The sequence below is a fragment of the Marmota flaviventris genome, chromosome 7 (genome assembly GCF_047511675.1).
Source record: "Marmota flaviventris isolate mMarFla1 chromosome 7, mMarFla1.hap1, whole genome shotgun sequence".
Classification (NCBI taxonomy): Eukaryota; Metazoa; Chordata; class Mammalia; order Rodentia; family Sciuridae; genus Marmota; species Marmota flaviventris.
The window spans coordinates 13,270,992-13,286,402 of NC_092504.1; the positions used below are offsets into that span (position 1 = coordinate 13,270,992).

General features: G+C 34.7%; 1 protein-coding gene across 8 annotated transcripts in view; it reads right to left on the minus strand.

Annotated features, from left to right (window-relative positions):
* Lcorl (ligand dependent nuclear receptor corepressor like) overlaps positions 1 to 15,411 on the minus strand; it is a 140,112-nt gene that overhangs the window by 59,569 nt on the left and 65,132 nt on the right. The gene's annotated exons all lie outside the window — the stretch shown is intronic.

The window sequence follows — 15,411 nt, forward strand, 5'->3', positions numbered from 1 at the left end:
ATTACTTCTTGTTATTTAGTATGTAATCATACATGCCATTATTCATTTTAATGCACAAATTGTTCTAAATTTGGCCTTTAGAAACCCTCTTTTAAGTTGCTCTCAGTATTATTTTGATATATCCAGTTTCTGAAGACTTCCGTATTTTTTTGGCACCCAAAAAGATATTACATATTTACTTTCAGTCTTTTTTTCTCATTTAGAATCAACCAATCTTCCAAATATGCTATTTTTACTTCTTGTGGTTGAGACTCCAATTCAGGCACTGAGGTCTTAATAAGTATGACCATTGCCAGTGTGATATCATTTCTTCCAGAATCTTACAGTAAGTAAAACTAATATTTATTATATTTATATGGTATCTATCTATATAATGCCAATACTATATAAATTTATTGGTGTATACACACAGCAGTATTAATCTATACAGACAGTATTTATAGTTGGTGCTATAAATATAAATACATAAATCTTTAAATCATGAGGTCATATTGTTACTTCTAATGTCTATTGAATACCACATGTTCTGGCTTTCCTTCCTCCATTTCATATTTGTAATCCTTTCTCTTACAGGAAGCACTCTATCAGAATTACTATACTAATACACCCACTGATAACAAATATACTAAGCAAAGCTCAAGCTGTTTATGCTTAGAATAAAACCACTGACAGTACAGAGTACTGTGTTAGTTATTTGAATTTTTCCTGTTTACCATTTTATCAGTTTGACACAGTTGGGTTCACTTGTTTGTTTTCAGTCAGATAGTTCTCCCCCCTCCTTATTGATCTTTAAGATCAACTATTAAATATACAGAATTAACTTGTCTCAAAAGTCAAAAAATAATTCCTGAATTTTTGGTGTAATATATAATAAGTCTGAGTAATTTTGTGCTTATTTTCATGTCATTAACAAAGCATCTTCAGGTAAATTCAATTATTGGGTCAAAGAGTAAACACATACACAGTTTTAATAAATATTGTCTGCTATGATCTCAATGTGTAAAATAATGTGTTGAAAACTTAATTCTCAATGCAACCGTGTTGGGAGATGTTAAGGTCATGAGGGTTCTAAATCTATTGATGTCTTGATTTTAGACTTCCTAATCTCCAGAACTGTAACAAATAAATCTTTGTTCTTTAGACATTACCTAGTCTCAGGAATTATGTTGTAGTAGTACAAAAATACAGTAGGACATTGCTTATATCTCTTTGTAGGGGATATATCAACTTGTACTTCCAACAACAATAATGAAAGCCAACTGCTATGGTTTTACTGTGTTTCCCCAAAATTCAAGTGTTGGAAACTTAACCCTCAACAGTGCTGAGATGTGGAATGTTTAAGAAGTGATGGATTAATGTCTCATTGTGGGAGTGGATGCCTGATAAAAGGATAGATTTGGTCCACTTTTCCTTCTCTTGCCCTTCCCAACTTCTAAAGGGAAAGACACTGCCAGGAGGGATGAAAGCCCCCTGAACTTGGACTTCCTAGCCTCCAGAGTTGTTAGAAATAAATTTCTGTTCTTTAAAACATTACCCAGTATATCAAGTATTCTACCATAGCAACACTAAACAAAGTGTTATGGGTCAGGCTGATCAAACAAGACTCCATTTTACCCTGAGACTCCCTGTCATGTAAGAAATGCTTCTCCCATGGGAACACTCCACCTGTGTACCTATCGATAGTTTGGCAACACAAAATGGCAATTCTTATTCAATGTAAAATTGTTCTTTCTTTGGTTCTCATTTTTCTTAGGTAATGTACCCTGTCAGAGATTGACTGTCTAGACAACAGTAACCATTCTCTAATATGTACTCAACTAGAGTCATTTTGACCCCCTTTCCTTCTGCTTGCTTGCTGCTATGCCAACCTGGAAAGTCCTGTGGGAAATACCAATGTACCATTGCATTGTCTCGCTAACTGATCAACTCAGCTTCTGTACCCCTGCTTGCTTACAGCTATGTCAAGCTGGATGTGGTTTTTGCCTTTAAAGACCCTGAAATGCTCAGGCTCCATGTTGTTCCTTGCAGAGACAGTTATGGTCCTGCCGGGAACAATCACAGGCCAGCCAGCTAAATAAAGACTCTCCAATTCAGACAAAATGGAATTAGTATGTTTTCTGAGTGGTCTGCCCCATAAAAAAAGTAAGATAGTAACTATTACCTAACAGAGTGCTGTTAGGCTTCTGAATTTTTGCCAATCTAATCGAAGACAAATGGTTACTCAGCATAATTATAACTTGCAGATTTATCACAAGTTTAAAGGTTAAATGATTAACTTACTTTTCTATGTGTAATGTTCTGCTCATGCCTTTTGTCCACTTTCTCTACTGGGTGTTTTGTCTTTTTCCCATTACATTTTAAAAGTTCTTTATGCAATACATAGTTAACTTTTTATATGTAATATAAATTCCTTATATTCTCCTAGTTTTTCATTTCTCTCAACTTTGACTATTTGATTTTTTTTTGCTAGACAAACTGTTTTCTTCTCTAATATACATGTATCTTTCAAATAAAGTCAATATTTTATTTATTGCATTTGGGCTTTGAAGTCACAAATAGACTTTGCCCTACATCCAGGTTACAAAACAATTTACTGATATTTTCTTCTAGTACTTATCTCAGATTCACATTTCTAGCTTAAATTTATTCTGGTGCACATAAGAATAGATCTAATTTTAGTTTTTTCATTTGCAAGTAGAACCAGTTCTAATTCTTCTTTTCTAAAACTTATCCATCTAAAATAGTTTTGTCTTGTTTAATTACATAAGCTTTAATCTCCAATACAGTGTTAAATAGGACAGAAGACAATAATGTCTAATTTCAATATTCATGGAAATCTTACCAATGTTCCCACATTAAGTATTATGTTTCATTTAGATCTGGGATATATGTATTTTATTATGTAAAAGTTACATGCAACATTTTTTTTTCAGGAACAATATTAAATTGTGTCTAAGTTCTTTTCAGCACCAGTAGAGAGAAACTTCATCTTTGATTCTTTCTTAATATATATTAATGGATTTCCTAAAAAATATTTTATTACTGAAATAAATCTTGCTTGACTATGATAGGATCATTTTCTTAATGTAGTGTAGAATTTTGTCTGATATTTTTGTCTGTAATACATGACACCATTCTACAATTGTATGTGTGTGTATGAACTACCTTTACAAGATTTTTATCTAGGTCAGCATCATACTTTAGAATAATTTGGAAACTTTCTATTTGATCTAGAAAAAGTTATGGAAAGTTGATATTATCTGATTTTAGAAGTTGTGGCAAAATATTCCTTTGAAATTCTCTTTTGGATTGATGCATTTGAGAACATTTCTTGATAACTTTTTCTATTTAAAAAATGGTCTATTTAAACTTTCACTCTCTTCTGGGGCAATTTTAAGAAACAGATTTTCACTTGGGCTGGGGTTTGGCTCAGCAGTAGAGCGCTAGCCCAGCACACGCGAGAAACTGGGTTCGATCCTCGGCACCACACAAAAATAAAACAAAATAAAATAAAGGTGTTTTGCCCAACTATAACTAAACAAATATTTTAAAAAAGAAATAGATTTTCACTTAATTTAAAATGTTCAAAACAGAATCTCTGGATTTTTTTAAGGTAACTGTTTCAATACTTACTTCTGCTTTGTTATGTTATATATTTATGCTCCCCCCTCCCCACAACCCTCTCCTCCTTCTGCCCCTATACCACAGAGGAGGTAAATGTGGCTTTTTCACTGTGTTGACTTTTTCAAAGAACCAGCATTTTTCTCTTTTTGTTTTTAACTCTATTGTCTTTCTGTTTTCTACTTCATTTTTGCTTTGACCTCTTGTTTTCTTCCTTGTTCTTTATTCTGATTTGACTTGTTTTATTCTTTTCCTTTTTTTGAGAATGTAATTTCTTCTTCTTTATTACTGTAAGTACACAGGCTATGAATCTTCTAATCACTGTTTTAATTATATCCCTTAGATTCTTATATCTTTCTTCATTACTAATATTTTTCAGAAATTCTGCAACTTCGCTTTCTTCCTTTTTCCATAAAGTTGTTGCTATGGTTTAGATCTGACGTGTCCCTTGAAAGCTCATGTGTGTGACAATGCAGGAAGGTTTAGAGGTAAAATAGTTGGGTTACAAGAGCCTGAACCTAATCAGTACATTGATCAACTGATAGGGAATAACTGGGTGGTAACTATGAGCAGGAAGGGTATGGCTGCAGGAGGTGGGTCATTGGCAGCATGCCCTGGAGGTTTATATTTTGTCCATGGTGATTGAGAGTGTCTCTCTCTCTCTCAGTTCCTGGTGCCACGTCCTGACCTTCTTTCCTCCTCCACACCATTCTGCTTCACTGTGGACCCAGAGCAGTAGAGTTGATTGTTTAGGTACTGATATCTCTGAAACTGAGCCCCAAACAGACTTTTCCTCTTCTAAATTTGTTCTTAGGTCACAGCAGTGAAAAAGCTGACTAAAACAGTTGTTTAAAAGTGTCTATACTGCAGGTGGACAGAACTTTAAATGTTTTTTCATGTTCAATTTTACTAAATTGTTAAAAAAAACAGCTATCTTTTCTCCAATATGGGCACCTCTTGTCAAGTATCAAAGGACTGTATGCTTATGGATCTGTCTTCTATTCAATTGGTTTCCCTGTCTGTTTTGATGCCAATACCATTATTATTTTTGTTACTATAGCATAATTTGAGGTTCAGTATTTTGATATCTCTAACATCAATCTACTTGCTCAGAATAGCTTTGGCTATTCTGGGTCTTTTATTCTTCAAAATGAATTTTAGAACTTTTATTTTTTCCCCCTAGTTCTATGATGAACGTCATTTTTGTTTGTTTGCTTGCTTGTTTAATTGCAGTTCTGGAGATTGGCTTATGGTCTCATGCTTGCTAGAAAAGTGCTCTACCCCTGAGCTAATCCTCAGCCTGGTCATTCATATTTTATTGAACTGTATAACACTTTTGGGAGTATTACTATTTTGTCATCATTAACCCTGCCTATACAAGAATAAGGAAGGTCTTTCTATTTTCTAGATCTTCTTTGTTTCTTCAGTGTTCCCTAGTTTTCACCGTAGCGGTTTTTCACCTCCTTGGTTAGATTTATTCCCAACTTATTTATTTTTGTTTTTAAGGTTATTATAATTAGGATAGTTTTCCTGATTTTCTGCTCATCATATTCATTAATGGAGCATAGGAAAGTGATAGATTTATGTCTGTTGATCTTTTATCCTGCTACTTTGCTGAATTTGTCAGATCTAGGTGAAGATTTTTGGGGTGAAAGTATAGGACTACATCATCAGCAAATAGAGATAATCTGGTTTCATATTTGTATCCCTTAATTTTCTTTGCTTGCCTGATTGCTCTGGCTAGAGTTTCAAGAACTATGTTGAGTAGGAATGGTGAAAGTGAATGAACACCCTTGAATTTTTTCCTGGTTAGAGAAGAAATGTTTTCAGTTCTTCTCCATTCAGTATAATGTTGGCCATGGGTTTGTCATAAATACCTTTTACAATGTTGAGGTAAGTTCCTTCTATCCCTAGTTTTTCAGTGTTCTACACATGAATGGGTACTGAATTTTGTCAAGTACTTTTGCTGTATTTATGGAGATGATCATGTGATTCTTGTCCTTAATTCTATTTATTTGGTGAATTATACTTATTGATTTGTGAATGTTGCACAAAACTTGCATCCCTGAAATGAAGCCCATTTGATCATGGAATACTATATTTTCTTAATATGTCTTTTTTGAATGTGGTTTGCCAATATTTTATTAAAGAGTTTTGCATGTATATTCATCAGGGATGTTGGTCTAAAGTTTTCTTTCCTTGATGTGTCTTTGTTTGGTTTTGGTATCAGAGTGATATTGCCTTTGTAGCATAATTTGGCAGTGTTCCCACTCTTTCTATTTCTTGGAATAATTTGAGGAAGACTGACATTAGTTCTTCTTTAAAGGTCTGTAGAACTTGGTTGAGAATCTATCTGGTCTTAGCTTTTTTGTTAGAAGCATTTTAATTGATACTTCAATTTTATTGTTTAATATTGGTCAGATTAAGTTTTCTATATCATGGTTCAATATCAGTTGTTCAGATAAGCCTAGAAATTTGTCAAAATCTTATAAATTTTCTAGTTTATTGAAGTATAACTTCAAAATAGTTTCTAATGATCCTCTGGATTTCAGAAGTGTCTGTGGTGATATCTCCTTTCTCATCTCTAATTTTGCTGATCTGGGTCTTCTCTCCCTTTTGGTTAGTTTGCCTAAGAGTTTATCATCTTATGTATCTTTTCAAAGAACCAATTCTGTAGCATTGCTCCATTGTTGTTTTTAATCTTCAATTTCATTAATTTTGGCTCTAAATTTTTTCTTGTCTTCTGATTTTCAATTAGGTTGTTATTTTTCTAGGGCCTTGAGATGTAATGTTAGATTATATGGAAAATTTCTATTATTTTAACGTTAGCAACTCAGTTACATAAACCTTTTCTGAGAACTTCATACTGTTCTAGAGATTTTGATATATCTCTAACCTCATGTTTCTAAGAATTTTTAAAATTTATCCCCTAATTTCTTCTATGACTCATTCCTCATTCAATAGTGTATTATTTAATCTCCGGGTATTAAATTTTTTATCTTTTCATTGATTTCTAATTTCATTCCATTATGATATGATAGGATGCAATGACATCTCTCTATTTTTTGTATTTACTAAGATTTGCCTTGCAATACAAAATATAATCTATTTTAGTGAAAGTTCATGTTCCTCTGAGAAAAAAGTAAATTCAGTTGTCAATGGATCACATAATCTTTTAGGTCCCTTTGATTAATATTATCTTTTAGTTCTAAACATCTTAATTTGTAATGGTCAGAGAGGTATGTTGGAATCACCTAAAATTATGATAATGGTAACGTGTGTATTTTTTTCATTCTTTCACCTTCTGTCTGCAGATGTTCTTACCTGTAAGGCAAGTCTCTTATAAACAACATATGGTTGGGAGTTGTTTTTTAATCCAATCTGTCAATGAATGTCTTTTGATTGGAGAATTTAGACCATTTACATTTAGTGTTATTACAAACACATGATCTTTATTTTCTACCAATTCTCATTTAACTGACTATTCTTCTAGTGTGATTCATCGATAAGCTAGTGTTTGGGGGTTTTTGTTTTGTTTTGTTTTTCATTTCTTCTACATGAAATATTTCATTGGGTATATTTTGTAGTGCAGGTTTAGTGGTTATAAATCCTTTTAGTTTCTGCTTAAAATGGAACATTTTTATGCATCTTTAATTGTGAAGAATAGTTTTTCTGGGTATAGTAATCTTGGTTGGCACCCATTTTCTTTCAGGGCTTGGTAAGCTTTTAGGCTCTGGTTTGAGAAATCAGTTGAAATCTAAATTGGCTTACCTATAACTGTGACTTGCCATTTTTCTCTTGTGGCTTTTAAAATTCTATCCTTATTCTGAATATTAAGCATTTTTATTATATTATGTCTTTGTGATCTTTTTTTTTTTGATCTTGTCTATTTAGGGTTCTATAAGGTTTCTATATTACAACTTCGATCTTGTTCCTAAGGTTTGAAAATTTCTCTGATATTATTTCCTTGAAAATTCTGTGTGTTCCTTTAGCTTGTATTTCAGAGTTTTCATCTACAGGAATGATACTTAGGTCTCTTAATATTATCCCAGATTTCTTGAATACTGTCATTGTGGACTCTTAACATCTTTACTGTTGACCTTATTTTCAAGATTATATACTTTGTCTTCAAGGCTTGAAAATATGTCTTCAAATTGGTATAGGCTATTGATGATGCTTTCCACTGAACTTTTAATTTGATTTATAGAGTACTTCATTTCCAGGATTCTCTTTGGCACTTTTTCACAATCTCTATGATCTTTGAACTTCCTGTGTTTTCTAAGTTCATTCCTTATATCTTCTTCTAGCTCACTAAACATCTGCATTATGAACTTTCTAAATTCTTTCTCCAACATTTCCTTTACTGGTGTCAATAACATCAGTTAGTGAAGTGCTATGGGCTATTTGGGATAATTTGTCCCTTCAGGTTTTTATATGGCTTGTATATTTACCTATTTGCTGTGATGATTATCACTTCTAATTTAATGCAAGGGACTAGTTGGCTTGTTTCTCTACAGAGCCTCGGGCTGAGCAAATAAATAGTCAGGTACTGACACTTTCACTTAATGTGTGTTGTCTGCTTTTCCCAGTATCGGTACCACTTTAGAAGATACTAAACCCTATCCATGACAATCACTTTGGAGCAAAGCCCCGTACTTATCAACTTTATAAAAAATAAAAACTTGTTCGTAATGTTCTTCACATCCAGGTATAAAATTGTAATATTCTGGAATAAGTAGAGGAATTAGTTATTAATGTGAGTAAAATTACTATTTAGTACACAGGCACAGAAAAGGGGAGGAAAGAAAAGTTGGGCATAAGAGGAAAAAATAGAATAATTCAAACCAAGGTACAAAGAAGGAATGAGATAGATAGGACAAGAATTTGAGGCAATAGCAGGTAACATAAGAGGGAACAGAGGGGCTAAAAGGAGCAAGTATAATCTGGATCTAGGAATACAAAGAAAGAATGATTCCAATTAATGCTTTAAAACCTGACAAGAAATAAAATCAAAAAGGGGTCAGAACAATATTAAATACTAGGGGGAAAACTATGGAATCAAAATGAAACATAATAAGATCAAATTTGACATTAGAACTGTTTATAGTATCCTACGCCAAGATGGGGATAATGCTTATTGAGTCATTGGGACTTGGGACCTTTAGAACATGCTCATCACTCTTCAGCTTTGGATCCTCCTAAAAGTGTTGGGACACAGAAGCTCATTCCCTGGTTGCTAAAGATTTCACACCTGCTGGTTCTTGGTCTTCAACCGAGGACTGAAGCTGCATGCTCAGAGGGTGCTGTTTCATATGCTGGCTATTTCTGTGTGTGGAACACAGAATGCAGGGCTCAGGGCTGTTGTCCTGACTCCTGCAGGATACTGTGTCCCTTCCTTCCCTCCACAAGATCTTCTTTAAAGTGGCAGAGTCCCTGGTGCACACATGGGTCCTGTGACTGTGGGTTCTTTGTGGTATAGAAGCCTCTCCACTAACTGACATAGATCACTGGGTTCTTAGGACCGGGAATATACAGTCAACTGGCCCACCTGTGTGTGAGCTACCACTACCCCTGGTTGTAAATCACTAGTGCCTGCTCCCCTCCACTAGGTCTCCCTTGGAGTGGTGTTATTATGCACATGGTGACTACCCACAACTGTGGGATCCATGGGTACAGGTTCTTTATTGGGTATCTGTGGCACAGAAGCCTCTGTGATCACACTTATATAGATCACCAGGGTACCATCCTTGTGACTAGGAAAGAAAGTTGGTTGGCCACCTGTGTCTTAGCTCTTACTATCTAGTCTTGTAAACTGTGGGCACTATTCTCCTCTGCTGACTGGGATATAATCAGCTCACCTGCGTTTGACTTCTTACTGTTCTTAATTGTGAAATGCTGGCTGGGATAGTGAGTCAGTTGGCCCACTTGTGTCTGAACATTCAATCCCAGGTGTCTATTCCCTCTGCTGTGGTTTTATTCCAGGATTGCAAGGATGGTTCAACATACACATCACTAAAAGTAACCCAACACATAAATAGAATTAAAGGTAAAAATCACATAGTCATCTCAACAGATGCAAAGAAAGCCTTCAACAAAACTCAGCACCTATTCATGATAAAAAACACTGAAGAAACTAGGGATAGAAGAAAGTTACCTAAATGTTATAAAAGCTATATGACAGAACAGCCCAAAGCATAGTGAATGGGAAAAATCTAAAAACATTTCCTATATAACTCAAAACAAGACAAGGATGTTCACTCTCACAATTCCTATGCAATATAATACTCAAAATTCTAGTCAGAGGAATTAGGCAAGAAAAATAAAAGGGTTTTAAAAATAGGAGGGAGCTGGGCATGGTAGTGTGGTCCATAATCCCAGTGACTAGGGAAGCTGAGTCAGGAGAATTCAGTTCAAAGTCAGCCTCAAAACAGTGAGTCATTTAGCAACTCAGTGAGACCCTGTCTCTAAATAAAATACAAAATAGGATTGGGGATGTGGTTCAGTGGTTGAGTGCTCCTGAGTTCAATCTCCCCGGTACCAAAAAAAAAAAAAAGGGAAAGGAATAAATCAAATTACCATTATTTGCATATGATATGATCCTATACCTAGAGCATATTTTACCAGAAGACTGCTAGAGTAATAAACTAATTCAACAAAGCAGCAGGGCATAGAATCAACATACAAAAATCAATAGTTTTCTTACACTCCAATAACAAATCTGCGAAGAAAAGAATCCCATTCACAACATCCTCAGAAAAATAAAACAAAACAACTAGAAGTAAATGTAACCAAGGAGATAAAATACCGCTATAATAAGAACTATAGAACACTGAAGAAATAGAAAAAGACACAAGAAGATGGAAAGACCTCCCATGTTCATGGATAGGCAGAATTAATATTGTTAAGATGGCTGTATAACCAAAAGCAATATAGAAACGCAATGCAACATTCATCAAAATATAAGTAACATTCTTCACAGAACTAGAAAAAAAGTCCTAAATGAATTTGGAAGAATAAAAGACTCAGAATAGTCAAAACAATACTGGGTTAGTTAAACTGACTTCAAATTATATTACAGAGCTAAAGTAATAAAAACTGCTTGTTACTTGCACAGAAACAGACACAGAGACAAGTAGAATAGAAAAAAAGACAAATTCACATAGATATAGTAGTTTGATCCTTTAAAAAGTGCCAAGAAATATGTTGAAGAAAAGACAGTCTTTTTAGTGAATGATGCTGGGAAAACTGGTTAGTTTTCTACATATGTTTAAGAATGAGACTATATTTTTATCTCTTACCCTGCACAAAATTCAATTCAAAATGGATCAAAACTTAGGAATTAGGCCAGAAACAGTACAATTCCTTGAAGAAAATATAGGGTCAACAGTCCAGGTGCAGGCAACAACTTTCTCAATAGGACTCTTAAAGCTCAGGAAATAAAACCAAGAATTAATAAATGGCATGCATCAAATTCAAAAAACTTCCATATATCAAGGGAAATAATTAAAAATTCGAAGAGTGAACCTACAGAATGGGAGAAAAATCTGTTAGCTATTCTTTTGATAGAGAATTAATATCTGGAATATATAAAGAAATAAAAAACCTTAATGCCCCCAAATCAAATAAATCAATTAATAAAAGGTCAAACTGAACAGACACTTCTTAAAAGAAGTAATACAAATGGCCAACAAACATGAAAAAATATTTAAAATCTTTATAATTAGAGAAGTGTAAATCAAAACTACACAGAGATTTTACCTCACTCCGGAATGGCCACCATTGCGAATAAAAACAATAAAAAATGCTGGAGAGGATTCAGAGAAAAAGAAACATTTTTACACTGTTCTTGGGATTGTAAATTAGCACAACCACTATGGAAATCAGTATGAAGGTTCCTTCGACTACCACATGATCCAGCTTTACAAAGCCACTTGTATTTATCCTAAAGAATTAAAGTAAGCATACTATAGCAACACACCCATTTACAGCACCACAATTCACAATATCTAAACTATGGAACCAACTTAAGTGTCTACTAATGGATAAACAGATAAAAGAAAATGTGGTATATACACATAATAAAGTTTTATTCAGTCATAAAGAAGAATAGAATGTCATTTGAAGGAAAATGGATGGAACTTAAGAATGTTAAGTGATTTAAGCCATAGTCAGAAGGTCAAAGATCATCAGGTTTTCTCTCCTTTGTGGAAACTAGACAGGAAAAAAGGAAGTAGGGGAGGGAAATCTCATGAGAATCAAAGGGACATCATGTAGTAGAGGAGGGGAACCAGGTAAAGCAAGAAAGGAGGGAAAAGTGGGATACTACTACCAAATTACAGTTATATTGTATATATGCACAAATAAATACAAACAAATCCATGATTATGTATAATTATAATACACAAAACTATGGGAAAAAAGTGTGCTGTTCAATCTGCATGTATCTACATCATTTCTGTAGGTTTTATTTATTTATTGCTACTGATTTCTAGTTTCAATTAAGAGCTGATATATATATATATCAGTGTGTATGTGGATATATATATATATATATATATATATATATATATATATATATATATCCACATACACACACACACACATACATACATACACATTTGATCTATTTTGGGGGAAAGTTCCACGTTTTGATGAAAAGAATGCATATTCTACAGGTGTTGGATGAAATGTTCTATAGATGTCTCTTAAGTCTATTTGGTCTGTGCAATTTAATTCTGATATTTTTTGATTTTTTAAAATCTGTATAATCTATCTTTTGGTGACAATGGGATATTGATTGCTTTTTTAAGGTCTCTCTCTCCTTTTATGTCCAGTAGTGCTTATTTCATAAAAACAGGTAGTCTGGCAATCAGTACATATATATTGATAATACTGATAATCATTAAATCTCTTGGATGGATTGTTCCCTTTGTCAATTATGTAGTGCCCTTTTCTGTGTCTTCTAATTCTGATTTAATAGCTTTTTTTTCAGATAAGAATATTACCATTCCTGTTTGCTTTCTGATTTTGTTTGCCTGAAATATCATTTTCCATTCCTTTCACTTTCAGTCTGCAAACATCTTTGCTGGTAAGGCAAGTTTATAACAATAGGCGGCCTGTTATTGGGTTTAGGCAGCTAGTCTACATCTTCTAACTGGAGAACTCAGTTCATTACATTCTGGGTAATTATTGAAAGGTTCTTTTTCTTCTGATTGCTCTCAATGTTTGGTTTCTTCCTCTCTTGTTCATCTTAGAGGCTTGATGGTTTTCTGTATTTATCTTTCTTTCCTAATTCTCATTTATCTACTTTTCTAATGAGATTTACTCTTTTCTGTGCTCTTAAAATGGGACTTTATCCTTCTTTCTCTTCTGGGTGTATGATTTCCTTTTGTATCTTCTGTAATGTTCATTCAGTGGTCATAAATTCTCTTAGTGTATGCTAATCATGGTAGGTCTTTATTTCTTCCTCAAATTTGAAGGACAGTTGCTGGGTATGGCCGTATTTTCTTTCAGGACATGAAATACATCATCATTCCATTATAATCTGGCCTTTGGAGTTTCTCCCTAGAAATCCTTTATGAGGATGAGCTTGCAGCTTTTTTTTTTTTTCCCCCTGTACTTCTGGCAGTTTAACTATAATATGGCAATGTTCAGGTTCTTTTCTGATCATGTCTACTTGGGATTCTAAGTGCCCCTATACATGTACCCAGATGTCCATGTCTTTCCCAAGATTTGGAAAATTTTCTACTATTTTGATGAATAGGGTTTCTATCCCTTCAGTCTACAGCTCTTCTTCCTTATACCTTCCAATTATGCATGTTTAGTCTTTTGATGGTGTCCCAGCAATTTTATATGTTCTATTTGATTTTGCCTGACTTATAATTCCTCAACCAATCTGCAAGGCCTGACATTCTTTCTTCTGCTTGATCTAAGATATGAGACTTTCAGCTCTGTTTTTAATAGGGCTTACTGACCTTCATTTCCAAGATATGTTTGATTCCTTCCTTAAATCTCTCTTTATTGAATTCATATCCTACACGATTTTCCCTAACTCAACTAGTTATTTATTCATAGCCTTTGTATTCACAGATCATTTTAAAAAATTGGGGGGGGGGGATTTTTTTTCAGTTACTAGAGATAATAAACTTTAGAAGGTGTTGTCTTTTTTTCCCCCATATTTCTTTTATTTTGATGATATGTGTCCTCTGTTGGAGTGGGTGTATCTTCCACTTTTATGTGAGGGGGCTTGTTAGTAAACCGTCTTCTCTTGGTGATGTTTCCTTGGGTATCAGTTTGCTGTGTAGTATGGAGTTTAATTCCAAATGGACTTCATAGTGTAGTTTCCCTGTGATTTCTTGGCTGTGATTAGAGGATTTTGACATGGTAAGTACTATAACAAAACCTGAGGGATCCACATTCTCTGTAGGTCTTACAAGCATGGGATCGTTCTGGTAGTCCAGGCTGGTGTGAAACAGAAAACAGAATATGTGGGTGCATCTTTTATGGTTTCTCCACCAATCTTGTTAGCAATGTGTTGTTTGATGGTATTTGAAAACAATCTATGCTGAGTTCCCTTATAGTGTCCACAATTGTGTTGTTTCTCTCTGACATTGCTATGGGGGTAAATGCCCAGGAGTGGGATTCCAGGGTCCCCTAGCTGTGCCTACTTGGGACCAGGTCTGTAGCTAATGCCTCAATCTCCCCTATTCTTTAAGTTGATGTATCACTAGGTTATGGTTGGAGTAAGAGACAATTTTTTGAAGTGGACTGGGAGTGTAACTTAGCAGCAGAGTACCCACTTAACATGTTTCAAGTGCTAGGCTTGATCCCCAGCATCATGTAAAAAGAAGAAACAGAAAAAACAAACAACAACAACAAAAAACCCAGATAAATAAAAGTAAACACAACAACAGAAAAGGACTCAAAATACTATACACAAGAAACTAAAAGTTTAAAAACTAACTTTGTTTTCTGTGTCTTAGGCTTTCTACTCTTTGGAGAAAAAAAGGCCAGGAGTTATTCACCCCATTCTTCCTTACTTGTTGTGCTCACCAAGCAGCAGTGATCTGTGGCCTGAGCCAATTTCAAATACCTCTCAGCTGCTCTGCATGCCAAAACAAGCTAGGGTGGAAATGAAAGCTCCACAGGCTGATTCACTCCAGTTATTTGTGTTGATCACTCTTAGGGCTGGGGAATCACCAATGCTGCACTGTTACCTAGGCAGTATAGAATGTGGAATTATAGCATGGATTCTGGTATTCTCCGTGTTGCACATTTCAAGGGCTGAGCTGATAGCAAGCGCTGTGGCATGTCAAAGACTCTTGCACCTTTTCTTCTGCACACTCCAAGTGCACAGAAAGCTATGGAGTCACAAGTATCAGTGTTGGGGTGGAGGGGTTCCCAATGCATAGAATTCTCAGCAGGTTTGTTTTAAAGACTCTCTCCAGGGAACAGAGTCTCAGGGCAGCTGCCTACACAAACAATGTAGGAATATTGCTGCAGGAACCTGGAGACAGGAAAATGGAGAGGACTTTGACTTCTAGAGCAGAAAGGTCTAACAAAACCTTCTCAAGATAACTTCTTGTTACAGCATCATGAGAACATGCTGGGAAGTGTGGAGAGCCAGTTTGCTGGGCAGATTCCAACTGTACAGTCTGTTTAGACTGTACCTTCAAGGTGCCATTTCCTGGCTAGTAGTAATCACTGATTCACCTTCTTTTATCTCTAACTCCACCCTCTGCTAAGCTGCCATGTGACTGTGTGGTGGAATGTTCCATTTTACCCTCTTAT